Raw genomic sequence first — 15,609 nt, forward strand, 5'->3', positions numbered from 1 at the left:
CAAAATAAATACATAAATACATTTTAAAAAAAATCAGTGTACATTTTGTTTGTTTGTTTATTTTTCAGTTTTTAAGTTGTGAAATTATACAAAACACACTGTGTGTGTGTGTGTGTGTGTGTGTGTGTGTGTGTGTGTGTGTGTGTGTGTGTGTGTGTGTGTGTGTGTGTGTGTGTGTGTGTGTGTGTGTGTACAGGTTTATATATCCTGGTGGGAACTTAAACCTGAATACACACAGACACATGGGGACTTCACGGTGGCAACCTAAATTGAGGTCTCCGTGGGTACAAAAGCTTATAAATCATACAGAATGAGTTTTTTTTTTTTTGAGAAAGTAATAACGCAGAAAGTTTCCTGTGACGGGTATGTTTAGGTGTAGAGTTGGTGTAGGTCGATAGAAAATACGGTTTATACAGTATAAAAACCATTACAACTACAGAGAGTCCCTACAAGGATAGCTGACCAGACTGTGTGTGTGTGTGTGTGTGTGTGTGTGTGTGTGTGTGTGTGTGTGTGTGTGTGTGTGTGTGTGTGTGTGTGTGTGGTGTGTGTGTGTGTGTGTGTGTGTGTGTGTGTGTGTGTGTGTGTTGTGTGTGTGTGTGCTTGCTTATGCTACATTGTGGGGACCAAATTTCCCCACAAGGATAGTAAAACTTGAAATTTTTGACATTGTGGGGGACTGGCCTGTTTATCTGAAAGTGTAAACAATGCAGACAGAGGTTTTTCTGTAAGGGGTAGGTTTAGGGGATAGAAAATATTGTTTGGTCAGTACAAAAGTAATAGAAGTCCATGGAAAGTCACCACAGAGAAACCTAGCATGGTGTGTGTGTGTGTTGTGTGTGTGTGTGTGTGTGTGTGTGTGTGTGTGTGTGTGTGTGTGTGTGTGTGTGTGTGGGTGTGTGTGTGCCTAAAAAATCATACGCTTGTAGCATTTCATCATGTAAAACTGCACATGTAACAATGTAATGTAATAAGTATTACATTATTATTGTAATAAAATGGTCATAATGTGATAATTGTCTCAAAATGTAATAAAATATTGAGCTCGTAATGTAATAACAATTATTACATTATCAGAAATGTATTACATTATAAACTGACCAAAAAAATGTAATATTGTCATAATTATATAATATAATATAATATACTTACAATAAACATAATTATACTTACAATAAAGTATAAGCAGCCCAGTATAAGGGACAGTCAAAATATTTGTGCTGTTATTAAGCCTATGTGTGTATATATATCCTCTTAGCATCATAATTATAAAAAAAAAACTTTAAACTTAAAATTTCTGAATGATTTACAGATAGTGGGGGTTAAGCATATTCTGCCCAAGCCATCAGTGAAGGCATGCCATTCCAGAGCGGAAGTAAATGATCAGATTCTGATTAAAGATTACCAAAAACATTTATTTTTTTTTTTTTTTTTTTTTTTTTTCAGAGGATTAACTTGCACAGATTAATTGTTGACCTTAAAGGGATACTCCATCCCAAAATGAAAATTTTGTCATTAATCACTTACCCCCATGTCGTTCCAAACCCATAAAAGATTAATTCTTTGAACAAAAGCTTTTACGGGTTTGGAACGACATGTGGGTAAGTGATTAATGACAAAATTGTAATTTTGCAGTGGAGTAACCCTTTAAGACTAGCAATGTGCGCTAATAAACTAAATATTAATATATTTAATATATTAAATATTATATATTAAAATATATCTCAAATGGTAAACTTTTGATTTCATGTGGACTTTAATATCTCAGGTAATGTCCCTGGTATGATGACAACAACAGTGTTCACATATAAATATGTTTTAATTGATAAAAAGGAATAATTTAGTTGCACCCCTACTAAATTCTTTGTCCTTTGAATTAAAGGCATTTTTTTATGAACAAATTTTGAAAAAAAAAAAAAAAAAAAAAGTTTCCAAAGTCTAATATAGTCTGGGATAGATCGCGTTATCTGCCTCAGGCAACGGCAGCACGGAGCACATATTAAATGAACAATTCTTCACTTTAATACAAGTTATAACATGAATGTACATCATAGGATATATTGAAAAATTAAGTACAATTTACAATCATACATAATTTCTGTGCCTATAAGCGGTTTTATCCAGGGAAATCATCAGTATAACAGCCTGTGAAGAATGTGTCAGTCACGTGACATTTACCTCAGGAAGATTAAAACCGTCTTTTATTGCCAAAATTATAAATACATTAGGCCTATAAATGGTTATAACAACCATTTAAATGACTATCCCCCGGTTTCACAGACAAGGCTTAAGCCTAATGCCAGACTAAAGTCTGAGCTGTTTCATCTGAAATAAACTAGCACTGACTGACCTTAAAATATATCAGTGCCTTTATTTTGTCTCAAAATGCACACCAGTAATGTTTGTTTTTTTTAAGGTACGTTTATAAAAATTACTTAAATGTCCTAATTGAACTATGGCCTAATCCTATCTGGGAAACCAGTCCTACTGTATATCTCAAAAATTAAGCATGTCATAATAAAAAAAAAAATAGTAAGCTTTTTATAAAAAATAAAAGTTCACAATCTAGCCTAATAAGCCTAATTTTATTTTAATAAAACTACGATTATGTTTTGTGCTCAAATTTATTATATTGAAAGATATTGTATATTGATATTGTGATATTGTAAACATAATAACAATTGTTTTTAAATTATGTGCTGGTATTACCTTATGAACTGTGATTACATTATGAACACACTGTGGCAACTTATAATGTAATACATTTCTCATACAATAACCTATTACATTATGTGAAAAATGATTATTACATTATGAGCTCAAGATTTTATTACGTTTTGAAAAAAAAAACATTTTATTACAATAATAAAGTAATATTTATTACATTATGTGCAGTTATTACATTATGAGTTGCTACATACCTGTATCTCTGATGTCATTGAACACCAAAGCAGCTGCTAAACTTGTGACTAAAAATGTTTTCCCAATAAAGATTATATGGTACAAGAGTGAAAAGGCTTGTAAGGAATATAGGTGCCATTTACAAGGTCTATTCTGTCCAGCAGGTGGCAATATATCTGTTTGTCTGGTTTAAGGTGTTGTTGTCTCATCTACAGTATAAATCCAATCTATCACAATTATTCTATACTGTTATAGTAAACAGAAATATACATGTTGAGAATATCTTAAAAGAGTCATTCCACAAAGCTGTATCAAATGCAAAAAGCAGTTGTTGTTGTTTTTCAGAATGTAAACTAATCATCAACAATCACTCGATCAGCACAAGCTGTGTCCAAGCATATCCGTGTCCTCTGTGAAATGTTGTTGATTTACAATCAGTTCCTATAATCTAAATAACCACACTCATGGACCATACTCATCCCAGATTAGGACTCTTATCATAAGAAGTGGGTAACCTAGGCAACTGTTTGAAAAAGGCTACAATACTAAACATTCAATACAGGCTTCTGGTGGAATACTACTGAATCATGAACATTAAAGCCACTCACAGGTGTAGTGAATAACATTGATTATATCATTGCAATGGTACCTTTCAAGAGGAGGGATATATTAGGCAACAAGTACACAGTCAGTTCTGCTGGGAAACCTTGGGTCCTGGCATTCATGTGGATGTTACTTTGACGTACCACATACCTAAAGATTATTGCAGACCACATACATAAGCATAATATCATACTTTTTATTTCACTACATTACATAAATAAAAGGTTTTTGTTTGTTTGTTTGTTTGTTTGTTTTACTTTTAATATTTAAGAACATTTTATACTTTCTTGTACTCAAGTAAATCTTTGAATTACTTTTACTTGAGTAAAAGTAAGATAGTACTAGATTTCTAATGTAATTAAGTATTAAATAATATTTAATATGACACGAGTGCAGTAAAAAGTACAATTTATAGTTTAATGCTGTTTGGAATGTTTGTGAAAGTAAAGTTTTCTAAGAAAGAAAAACACTGATAAAGTACAGACAATTGAAAAGTACTTTTAAAGCAAAGTAAAAATATTTCACTACTGTCTGCCTCTGCTCGTACAATAAAATTTCTGAAGATGTAGATTGTAATAAATACATTTCCATTTCATATTAAAACAAATGAAGTTAATTTCCAAATGTAAAAAAATATTATCCCTTAATATGCACTTAGTGTAAATAGACACTCCGTATTTTTAATGGAAACATTTCCTCATTCTGGCTTTTCCCTAGTTAAAGGAAATGATTCTCTCTCTCTCTCTCTCTCTCTCTCTCTCTCTCTCTCTCTCTCTCTCTCTCTCTCTCTCTCTCACACACACACACACACACACACACACACACAAAACCACTCCCTTATCATAAAATTCCTCAGGCATAAAAAAACAGTCAAAGGCCAATACAGACACTGAAAGTGACACATCCCTTTCAATATTCACATTATAATTTATAGTTTTCAGTGATTGTGTCTTAACATTTTACTTTTGGTCCCCAATAGTGTTGAACAATTGGTTACATTCTTGGACCCAGAAAAAATGTTATGCATGGGTTTGCACACTTGCAAATACTGTATAAATGAAAGTGTAGTGAGTATCTTTCACCAGCAGTGTTTACAAAAATTAGCTTTGTGTCTAGTTCTTCACATAGTGAGACCAGCTGTCTAATGGGCTGACGCACCTACATCAAAGTAAAAATGTTGTTGAATTTACTGATTGCAGTTAGAACTGATCTTGTGTTATGTTAGTTGAAAGCCACTAATACAACCATAAGACGGAAGACAAGATGGGAGGATGATTAATGAATAATCCTCAAAATAAGCTCTTTTGTAAAGAGTCAGATTACCCGACGTGTAGCCTACAAATACAAGCTCAAGAACATCTTTTGGAGATTGTAGAATCTCATATCAGTGATTCCCCACTGTACTTGAATCGATAAAAATAAAGACCATTAATTAGTATTTCAGTTGATCAAACAGTTTTGATCAACAGCTCTACTCATGATATATTATTTCCTGCTCCATGCTATTAGCGAGAGAAAAAAGAGAAACATTTTCAAGTGAATCTAAACCTAACCCTTTGTGGTGACTAGACTGGCCAGAAATGTACAAACTAAGATTGTACAAATTCATAACCACCAAGTCAACAAAACATAAAAATGTTATGAATTGCCATGAACACACTCTGCTCACATACTGTAGTATGGAATGCCAAATTTTTTTTTTAAAAAAATAAAATAAATAAAGCTTAAATGAAACATTTATTGTCAACTATTTTCATGTACAGTATGTTACATATTACCTGTCCTTGTGCCTTTGTTTTGAGTTCAAACTTTTATGTTGCTTCATTTCCTGTTTATTGTGCTTGTTTTGTAGTCCTTTGTTATCTTCTTGTTCATTGGGTCCATCTTACCCTGCGTTTCATTTAGAAGGGCTCATCCCTATGCCCTAATCCCTTCAAAGTGTTTACCTTATGGAATGAGAGCCTCGAAGGGTTGAAGGGTGTAGGGGACCAAACAACTGTTTCTTGAAGTGCTTTTCTGCGTCATCATCCCGTGCCCATTTGAAAGGCACCGTCATCAGCGCAAATAATCATGTTGGATGAAGTGTCCATCAGTTGTAACCTTTGAAATCTTTAATTTGAAGTGCCCTTTGAAGTGGCCAGTTTTGAGCACTTTGGTTTGGAACGACCCTACAATGTGGCGACCATGATTGTTTTCACTCCAAAGTGCCCTTTGGAGGGCAATATATCCCATTTGGAATGCACCGTTGATCTCCTGGTCTCCCCAGGTGTTTCTTGCAGTGTTGCCAGATTGGAAATATCCAAGTATCATACAAGGAGCTCAAAATCATCGTATTTTGGAAAGAAAATGTCAAACGTAGTCAAACGTAGAGTCAAAATGTCAAACGTAGAGTCAAACGTACAGAATACAGCTATTTATCTACCAACAAGTTTTTGACATGATCTGCAAATTAACACAATAGATAAATAACTAGGCGTACCTTAGTGGGAAGGTTTAAACTACACCTCCGAGTCACTGTCATCGGAATCCTGCGATGTTGAGGGGGTCATTTACGGTACAGATTTGATAGCTTTATGGACTGCAACATAGTGCTTGTTCGTTTAAAAGCAGCGCACCCTCCCGCATTCTTAACACATTCTAAGGTGGGCACGATCAATGCGTATAAGAAGCCTTATAAATACAACGACCATCATGTGAAGTGTCACAAAATTCTGAAATTATCATACATTATGGAATTATTATTTTTTTCATTATTGATTGTAAATCGTACTGAGGTCAAAATTATCGTACAAATGCGCTAATTATTGTACATCTGGCAACACTGGTTCCTTGATATCTTGTTAGTCAAACAACCTTTAATGTTTATATAATCCCTAGCATTTACGTTGTTCTTGGTCAATTGTTGTCCTTTCATGTCATTTTGTGAGCTTGGTCCTGTTCCTCTTTCCTTTGCGTTCCTTTTGTTTTGTTGTTTTATTAAATTTTTTTATGTTGTCTTCTGCATTTGGATCCTGTTTTCACTTTTCTCTGAGTTAATGGGTGTTACAGAGAGTTCAGGGATGGACTCTATGTTTGTGATGGAGCAGACAGGGAACACAGAGAGTAAACAGGAAGTATAGACAGTTCATGAGAGGCCTCGGTCACCGTGATCGAACAGGCAGGGGTACATTCTTTTACGCAACTTTGATTCCTTTGCATTTTTGAACATTTTCCTGTACAGATAACAACCATCACAAAAACGACAAAAAATACTATATTATACATGTCAGGTCAGTAGATGGCGATGTCACTTTGTAAAGAAAAACTACACATCTGTGCACATACACATTCCTGTAGACTATAGTACACATATTACGCATGCATATAACGTCAATGTTTTCACAAATTTGGTTGGAGATAAAAACTTGTTTTCAAAAGCTTATTTTTGAGACCATCAAAAGTGCAGTTTTTGTGTAAATTAATGGCCAAATCGCATTAAGAGTTTTTTCAATTTTGAGTTGAAAACTGTGTCATGTAAGTAGCCCATCAGTCAGACACAGTCTTGTTGGCCATGACAAAGTGAAAAGATGGCTCAGGGGGAGCTGAAGCAGATATCCACGGCTTGGGAGGAGCCATAGTGGATGCCGCCACCACCACACAATTATTAAATAAACCAACAAAACACAAGGAACTCAGTGGACATACAAACAGAACTGAGCTCACAAATGACTGAACAACAACTTACCATGAACAATGGAAAACATTAGGGCTTATACTGCACTCGTGCCATGTTGTAATTATAATGACGACATTCTACTTCATTCTAGATGTTCGTGTCCTGGATTTAGAATTATGCATTTTTTATGGCAACACTATCACTGCCTTAACATAGTGCCTAAATAAATCTGTGACAGTCAGGTGGTACAAGTTGTAGTTCTCAGGAAATTCCCAGTTTACAAGTTGTCATTACAATTTTCACGAGGACGTAATGCTTTTTACAAGTCGGAATCTGGTAATTACGGTAATTAGGACAAGACATAAATACACCTTTATATACACACTAAGGTTAACTGACAAAATAAAAGGAACACTTGGGGAGACAATCAAGAGGGAACCAATGAACAAGAGGGAACTACAATGGACTACAAAACAACCATAGGAAACCCTCAACAGCATAAAAGTCCGAACACACAAAGAAAGGCACAAGCACAGGCACTACATAGCAATGCATTTAAATGTATTTTAAATAATAATAATATTTTCAGAATGTATTTATTTAAATTGCTTAAAATCAGTATAAATCAATAGAGATTTAAAAAAGTCAGTTAAAAAAAAATCAGTTAAAAAAGTATTAACTAATGGCTAACTGTGTAACAAGCAATATTCAAATACAGTTAACTATAATTAATTATTCTTATATTCTAATTATAGTTAAAATATATAAAACTGAAAGAACTTTATTGATGGTTAACCTGGCTAATGTGTATTTAAAACACATTCAGTTTATTAGTTACTATTACAGAAACCTTACATGTATCTTATGTTTTTCCCTTTATGTATGACCAACAAATATGCATCACATTACATTTATTAGTTTATGTTACCTATGTACTTTTCTCAGTAGATGTAAATATTTATTTGTATACAGTTATCTGAAAACAATGTGGTGGTCATTTTGTGGTGCTGGGCTAGCAAGATTAAATTCTGATTTGATGTTAATTCTTTCGACAACATTACATTTTAGTTGAGCTCAGTTGAGTAAAAAAATCTAAATAGTAGGGGGAAATCTGTATATTTAGTCAATATTTATGATGTATTTATTGTTGTTTTGTTGCAAAACTTGTTGGTGGATGAAAAAGACAAATCTATTTAATATCTAACTGTTTCTCCTAAAAACAGATAAAATAACTGATCAAATGACGACTTCTGCTGAAGTCATTTACTTGATTTTCTTCCAGAAAATAAATAAATACATATCTCATGTGCTTCTTCTGGTGTCAGAAGAGTTTGCAAAAAATAGTTTCATTCTGTGCTTAATGTTTCAGTGTTACTGCATGTTAAGAAAACTGTCTCTATTACATATAGATTTGTGCCTGTTTGTGTTTAAGGAGACCAAATGAGACATCAAATGTGAACTTATCTTCTTGAGCTATTAAAGAACAAACTCTGATCAATACTATTTTCCCATGGGAACTGCTAAGATGGCACCATTACAGCCTAATGTAGAATTATCATGTTTAGTGCAGGCAGACCCAGCTGTTCACAGAGCTGTGGAAACATAAATGTCTGGGGATAACAGTAATTCTTATTTATCCTGTATGTGCAGCAGAAGTTCAATTTGATTTTACTGTACATTTGTGTCTATAAAACATGCTAGCCAAAAGAAAAAGAAAAAGAAAAGAAAAAAAGAAAAGGAGATACAAAAAGGATTTTGTTTATTTCCAGTAAGACTGAACTGAATTTTAACAGCAAATGTATTTTTATTTCATTTCATGCATTAAGTTAATTGAATTCTTCAGGCTCCAAGAACCGTTATCAAAGCATAAAACATCAAATTAGTTAACCAAAACCCTTTAACCTCTATTTAGAAATGTTTTTGCTTTTCAAGTAGAGACTGCAATAAAAAAAAAAAAAAAAAAACATGAAACATTTAATTGTCCTTGACCAAATGGTTGAGAAAACAAGCAGCTTGTAACATAATTTCAAATTTTAACATTTATAAGTTTATGATTTGCTTTGAAAGATTTAAAAGGTTATTCAATCAATGGTCAGGTAATTTTCAAAATGGAACATAATTAAACTGCAATTACAGAATGACTGACGGGTTCTTAATGTCAATTAATGTCGTATCTGCGCCATTCCTGATATCTGATGCCTTTTGGATATCGTATTATAACAGGATGGACAAAATAATAATAGGGTAGACAAAAAAAAAGAAGAGACTGGACAACATTACTTTGGTCTGAACTAAAAAATAATAAAACACTCATAAAGAAATTACTTCTTCAACATAAATTATAAACTCTCATATACCCAATGATGTGGAAAACAACTCATAGTAATTGTTGTATTATGTGTGTGTGTGTGTGTGTGTGTGTGTGTGTGTGTGTTGAGAGTTAGTGTGTGTGTGTGAGTGCTTGCGTGTATGTATGTGTGAGTGTGTGCGTGTGTGTGTGTGTATGTGTGTGTGTGTGTGTGTTGGTGTGCATCAATTAATGCAGCACATTAATATGGAACAGTGCTTAAACTGACGTGGTACTACCTGTCCATTAAGTAAGGAATAATTGACTCAGGGCCGTTGAATTATTAGAAAAATAATGCACACTCGAGGTGGTGATGCGGCCATGACGCGAAGCAGCCGTTACTCAGGTGTGGATTATTTTTCTAATGATTCAACGGCCCGGAGTCAATTATTCTGCATATACTACAGTTACCACACCTCAAGACATCGATCAGATGTTATATTTAAAGGGATTCATCTGATTTTTCTACTTAAATCACTATTGTGGGTAGGATTATCTCTTCCGCATCTCATCCAATGCCTCTTTTTGCTGGTTACAAAACGTCATTTTAAAGCTGGTAATGGAGGCTTGAGTCGTTGATAGCATTCTAATGCGGTATTAATGAAGTTATTAGAAAGAGAGCGAGAGAGACAGAGACACACTGAAAGAGAGAGAGAGAGCTTGTGTGAATTAGGCTACCTCTGTGCGTCCCTCAGCAGTGTTATGCAGCAGCGTCTCTAAACAGCGCTGTTATTACCCGCTAGTGAGAAATGTCATGCTGTACTTACTTTTGGAAAATCGTCTGTCATGTGTGTTGTTTTTCTTAGTCCTTTAATTTCCGTTATTACAGTTTTACTATGCGAAGTGATATGGAACTGTAATGCGGTTAAGAGAGCTGCCTGGAACTATGTTCGCCGTGCGTTTCCCAAAAAATAATTGCACACCTCAGAATGTTCACCAGCCAATCAGATTCAAGCATTCAACGGCCCGTAGTATAATTAGATTTATTCCATAGTCTGTCTGAATATTGGATGCTGCTTGGCTGGCAGGTATGCATTAAGTAAGGAATAACTGACGACAGGGCGTTGAATTATTAGAAAAATAACGCACACCCAAGTTGGTGATGCATTATAATATTGTAATAATTGCACACCTCAGAACGTTCATCAGCCAATCAGATTCAAGCATTCAACGGCCCCGTAGTATGAAACAGTTTATACTATGGGGGTGTTGAATGCTTGAATCTGATTGGCTGACGAACGTTCTGAGGTGTGCAATTATTTTCTGGGAAACCCGTAGTATAAGGCAGCTCTCCTGACTGCATCACAGTTCCATATCACTTAGTAAAGTAAAACTATAATAAAAGTCACGCAGTTTGCACATAAAGGTGTTGTCAGCGCTGCCTTGACGGTTTTTATCAGTTAGCCTATACAGTGTAGCAACTTAAAGGCTACACACTAGCGCTGTAATAACAGCGCTGTTTAGAGACGCTGCAGAAGAAGAGTGTTTAGAGACGCACAGAGGTACTACGTTAGCCTAATTCACACAAATCTCTCTCTCTATCTCTGTGTGTCTCTATCTCTTTTTATTATATTTTTTTTTGTGTGTGTTTGAAGGCTATCAACGTCTCAAGTCTCCGTTATCAGCTATAAAACAACGTTTTGGTACTAGCAAAAGAGGCATTGGATGAGATGCGGAAGAAATAGTCCAAAATCCCGGACGAATCCCTTTAAATAAATCAACGGATCGATGTCTTGAGGTGTGGTAACCGTAGTATAAGCAGAATAATCGATTCCTGGCCATTGAATTATTAGAAAAATAACCTCGGGTGTGCATTATTTTTCTAATAATTCAACGGCCCGTCGTCAATTATTCCTTATGTAAATGATATCCTGGGGATGTAGGGAAAATGGTCATATTTTGGTGGTTTTAATGCTTTGAAATGTCAAAATTATTAGTATTTATCATTTTTTAAATAATTAAATATGCTTAAAGTTCAAGTTAATAAAACAATTTAAATTTAATAAAACTTAGTTAATTAATAATGTTAATTAATCCTTCTGTGAGACTAGAAGGGCTTTTTCATAACGCTATCTGGCTTGTCTATTATGAAGGGCTTAAATAAATAAATAAATAAATAAATAAAGTGTCATTTTAACATTCACTATAAAAGAGTAGCCTAGATATGTGCAAATACATTTCATATAAAAATAATTGCTCATAAAAAAAAATAAAAAAATAACTGTTTTTAGTATTGTGAGATTAAGAGGAAGAACAAGCTACCTGGGCAATAGATGTATTTCTCTGCACGTGTGTGTTGATGTGTAGTTCTTTGACGCCATGCCCACACGTCCACGATGACGCTGAGCTACCTTTGCCTTCACGCTCATCTCTGATCCTCCCAGACTTCAAGCACAGAGGCCGTGACACAACTTGTGAGGAGTCAGACTGGACAGACCATTCATTCATAAAACCACATCAACAACACAAACACACAACACCAAGCTAGACTCACATCAGCCCCACTTCTGCAGTTCACCCTGTCTTTGACTCACTGTGCACATTTATTCTTGCGGCTTTTCACTTATGTCCCGCAAATCCAGCGATGACTATAATCTGCGTAGTATGAGCAATCTGATGGGCGAGAGGAGGAAGCGCGCGAGCGTCGGATGATGGAGAGCGCGGAGTCTCATAAAGGCTCCGTCGAGCGCCAGCCTCAGCACCGCCGGTCCCTCAGCAACGTCCCCTTGCGCCGGCGGACCTGGAGCGTGCTGCGCGGGCAAACAGCTCCAGCAGGATGTCACGGCCGGGCTTCATCTACGTCCTGGCCGTGTTCTCCGCCATCGGCGGCTTTCTGTTCGGCTATGACACCGGGGTGGTGTCCGGAAAGCGATGCTTTTGCTCAAGAGGGACATGAATGTAACTGCCCTGTGGCAGGAGCTGCTGGTGTCCGGGACTGTTGCCGCGGCGGCGGTGTCCGCGCTGCTCGGCGCGTATCTCAACGGACTGTTCGGGCGGCGGGTGTGCATCCTCATGGCCAGCTTCACCTTCGCCATTGGGGCGATAGTGTTAGGATCTGCACCTAATAAGGAGGCTCTGCTGGTTGGACGGCTCGTAGTGGGACTTGGGCTGGGTGAGTGAGACACCTGACGACCGATGAGAATTCATTAAGTGTTTGGCATCAGAAAAGTTACTATAGTAAACTTGAGGTTGTTTTAAACTTGTTTGGAGTCTTGCCCTATTGACTTTGAGTTTCAATCGATTTAAGCAATTTTAAAACATAAAATATACAAATGATTACATCATGCAGATTTATAAACAATGTTATGGTAAAATATCACTTTACTGTAAAAACTGTTATCCAGAGTTATTTCTACCTGATCTTACCCTTAAATATTGTTGGTGTAACCTAAAATAGGCTATTTAGATTGATTCAGTTATGTTAAAAAATCATTTTTGGTAACCTGATTTGAATAAAACCCATTAAATTACTGTAGATGTTTACCATAGGAAGCATTTAAGGGTTACTATTTTCAGTCTAGAAATGGAAAAAAAAAAGTGCAATTCAGAGTTATATATACATATATATATATATATTATATATAATATATATATATATATATATATACTATATATATATATATATATATATTATATATATATATATATATAATATATATATATATATATATATATATATATGTATATATATATGTATATATATATACAGTATTGTATATTTATATTAGTATTGGAAAATAACATTTTAGACTTGAATAAAACCATATGAATCACTTTACAAAGTTACCTTTTTTAAATAAACTACATGCAACAGATGCTGCTCTCCTTTTTATTATTATTTGAATATCTGCACCACTATTTTGAAAATGAGCATGGCTTTGGTATAGCTTTCCCTTTCCTTAATTTCAAACTGCATCTTTTCAATATAGTTGGGCAATTTCAACCTTTATTGTTGTTGTTGTAGCTCAATAACTAACTTAAAAAAAAAAAAAAAAAACTTTAGAAAGAGCAATTTTTTTATTTTTATTTTTTTTTGGTGAAATTATGCCAAAGCTGGGGAATAGTTTTAATTTTTATTATATTTACTTCACTCTGTTTAGATTTTTATTTTGTCAAGTCCTCATTGGCTTCTCCTTCTCCAGACACCCTCTGCTCCAATTTCTCGGGCCACTGAATCTCGTTTTCACTCACACCTGTTCTCCATTTACCAATCAGCATACACACACACACACACACACACACACACGCAACTTAAGCCCAAAACACACTGCACGATTTTAGCAATCCTATAAGATTACTGCATGTCATATTGTGCGAGATGGATCTAATAAACTTGGCTACGATGTGTGTGTAGACTGTACAATGATTGGTGCGTTCCAAACGGGACATATCGCCCTCCGAAGGGCAATTCAGAGTGAAAACAATCATGGCTGCCATATTGAAGGGTCGTTCCAAACTGAAGTGCTCAAAACTGGCCACTTCAAAGGGCCCTTCGGAATGAAGGATTTCGAAGGGTACAACTGATGGATTGGGCTCCCATGATCCTTTGCGCAGATTCTTTGATGATGACGGCACCTTCGTGTGGGCACGTGATGATGATGTAGAAGGGCACTTCAAGGAACAGTTGTTTGGTCCCTTACACCCTTCAAACCTTAGAAGCTTTCACTCCGGAAGGTAAACCCTTAGAAGGAATTAGGGCATAGGGATGAGCCCTTCCGAGTGAAACGCAGGGAATGACACTTGTTGATTCGTACACTACAATGCACGTTACTATAGAAGAATAAAATGCCATCAGCATGCGCTAGTCTTAAACAAAAAGAGTAGAAGAATAAAATGCCAAGCAGTTGTATTTTTTATGTGTGCTGGAAATAAGTTGAAGCAGTGAAAGAGGAAGGGATAAGTGCTTGAAGTAAGCAGTTTTATGTTTACCCTAATGTTGCATTGATTTCATGTCACATTTTTATTGGTTGGTCAGTAAACGTGGATCGTAGCAGCAAAACACACTGTGCGACTATGAGGCTATCTTTGATTGCAAGACTGTGACAAAGGCCATCTTTGAACCTCTCTCACTGTACGACATAAGAGCACCGATTAGGAGCCACGATCACCAAGATCGCTACGATTGTTTCACAATGCCAAGCTTTCCTCTGGGACAGGCAAAAATCGCGCAGTGTGTTTAGGGCTTTATTCATACACATCTTCTCTTGGTCTGTCCTTATCAGAGATATTGCTGTGATCTTTTTTGCTACTCTATTGGAGTTATTTCTGTTTGCTTTTCATCTTTGTGTTGTCTTGCTACCTTGTTGTAGTGACCTTTTTTGGGATACCTTAGTTCTCTTGTCTGTTTGAAATAAAGTCTCAGATTTTGGGCTTCTTTCACATTTCTTGTGTAATTGTCTTTAAGACAGAAGACTAGACCAGCAGACCCAGCGGGACCTATCTCCATCCAGGAAACACTTAAGGGCTATTTTTAATCTATTTTACTGTGGTAACACAGGGTTTTGCAGAAGCCAAATACACCAATTAAAACATCAGAAATCAATCAAAATAGCTAATTATCTGAACAGATGTGAATAGATGCATTGACTGTATGTACTTTTTTATTGTTCATCTAGGAGATACCTAAATTAAAGAATACAGACCTGACAGGTTTGTATCTTTTGATTAGTCATTAGGTATTTCAGTGGTTCTTAATCTTGGTCCTGGGGACCACAGTTCTGCCCATTTTGTATATCTCCTTTGTCTGACACACTCAGTTTAGTTCATTGAGTTCTCTACTGACAACCTGAAGATCTGAATTAGATGTGTTCAATTAGGTCTGATCAATTTTAAAGGCAGCATCTATAGATGTATCCTTCACTGCCTTTGATATCTGAATGGATACCAGTCCTATACATTTATTTATTTGAATTTTTTGATAGTTGAGTTAAGATGTAAAGATGCTTCTGAAATGGTGCTCAGTTTGTGTTTTTGACCAACTTTTTCAACTACTATTATAGTAATTAAACATTTGCTTAGTTTTCACCAAAGCTCACTCTATTTGTTGTAGATTATTAAATCATTATGCTGCCTCAGAAGTCTGCCTGAAATCAGTTTTTTGAGG

General features: G+C 35.5%; 1 pseudogene; it reads left to right on the forward strand.

Annotated features, from left to right (window-relative positions):
• Positions 1-12,071: 12,071 nt before the first annotated feature.
• LOC109081050 overlaps positions 12,072-15,609 on the forward strand; it is a 70,708-nt pseudogene continuing 67,170 nt past the window's right edge.

Source organism: Cyprinus carpio, chromosome B4 (assembly GCF_018340385.1).
Source record: "Cyprinus carpio isolate SPL01 chromosome B4, ASM1834038v1, whole genome shotgun sequence".
Lineage (NCBI taxonomy): Eukaryota > Metazoa > Chordata > Actinopteri > Cypriniformes > Cyprinidae > Cyprinus > Cyprinus carpio.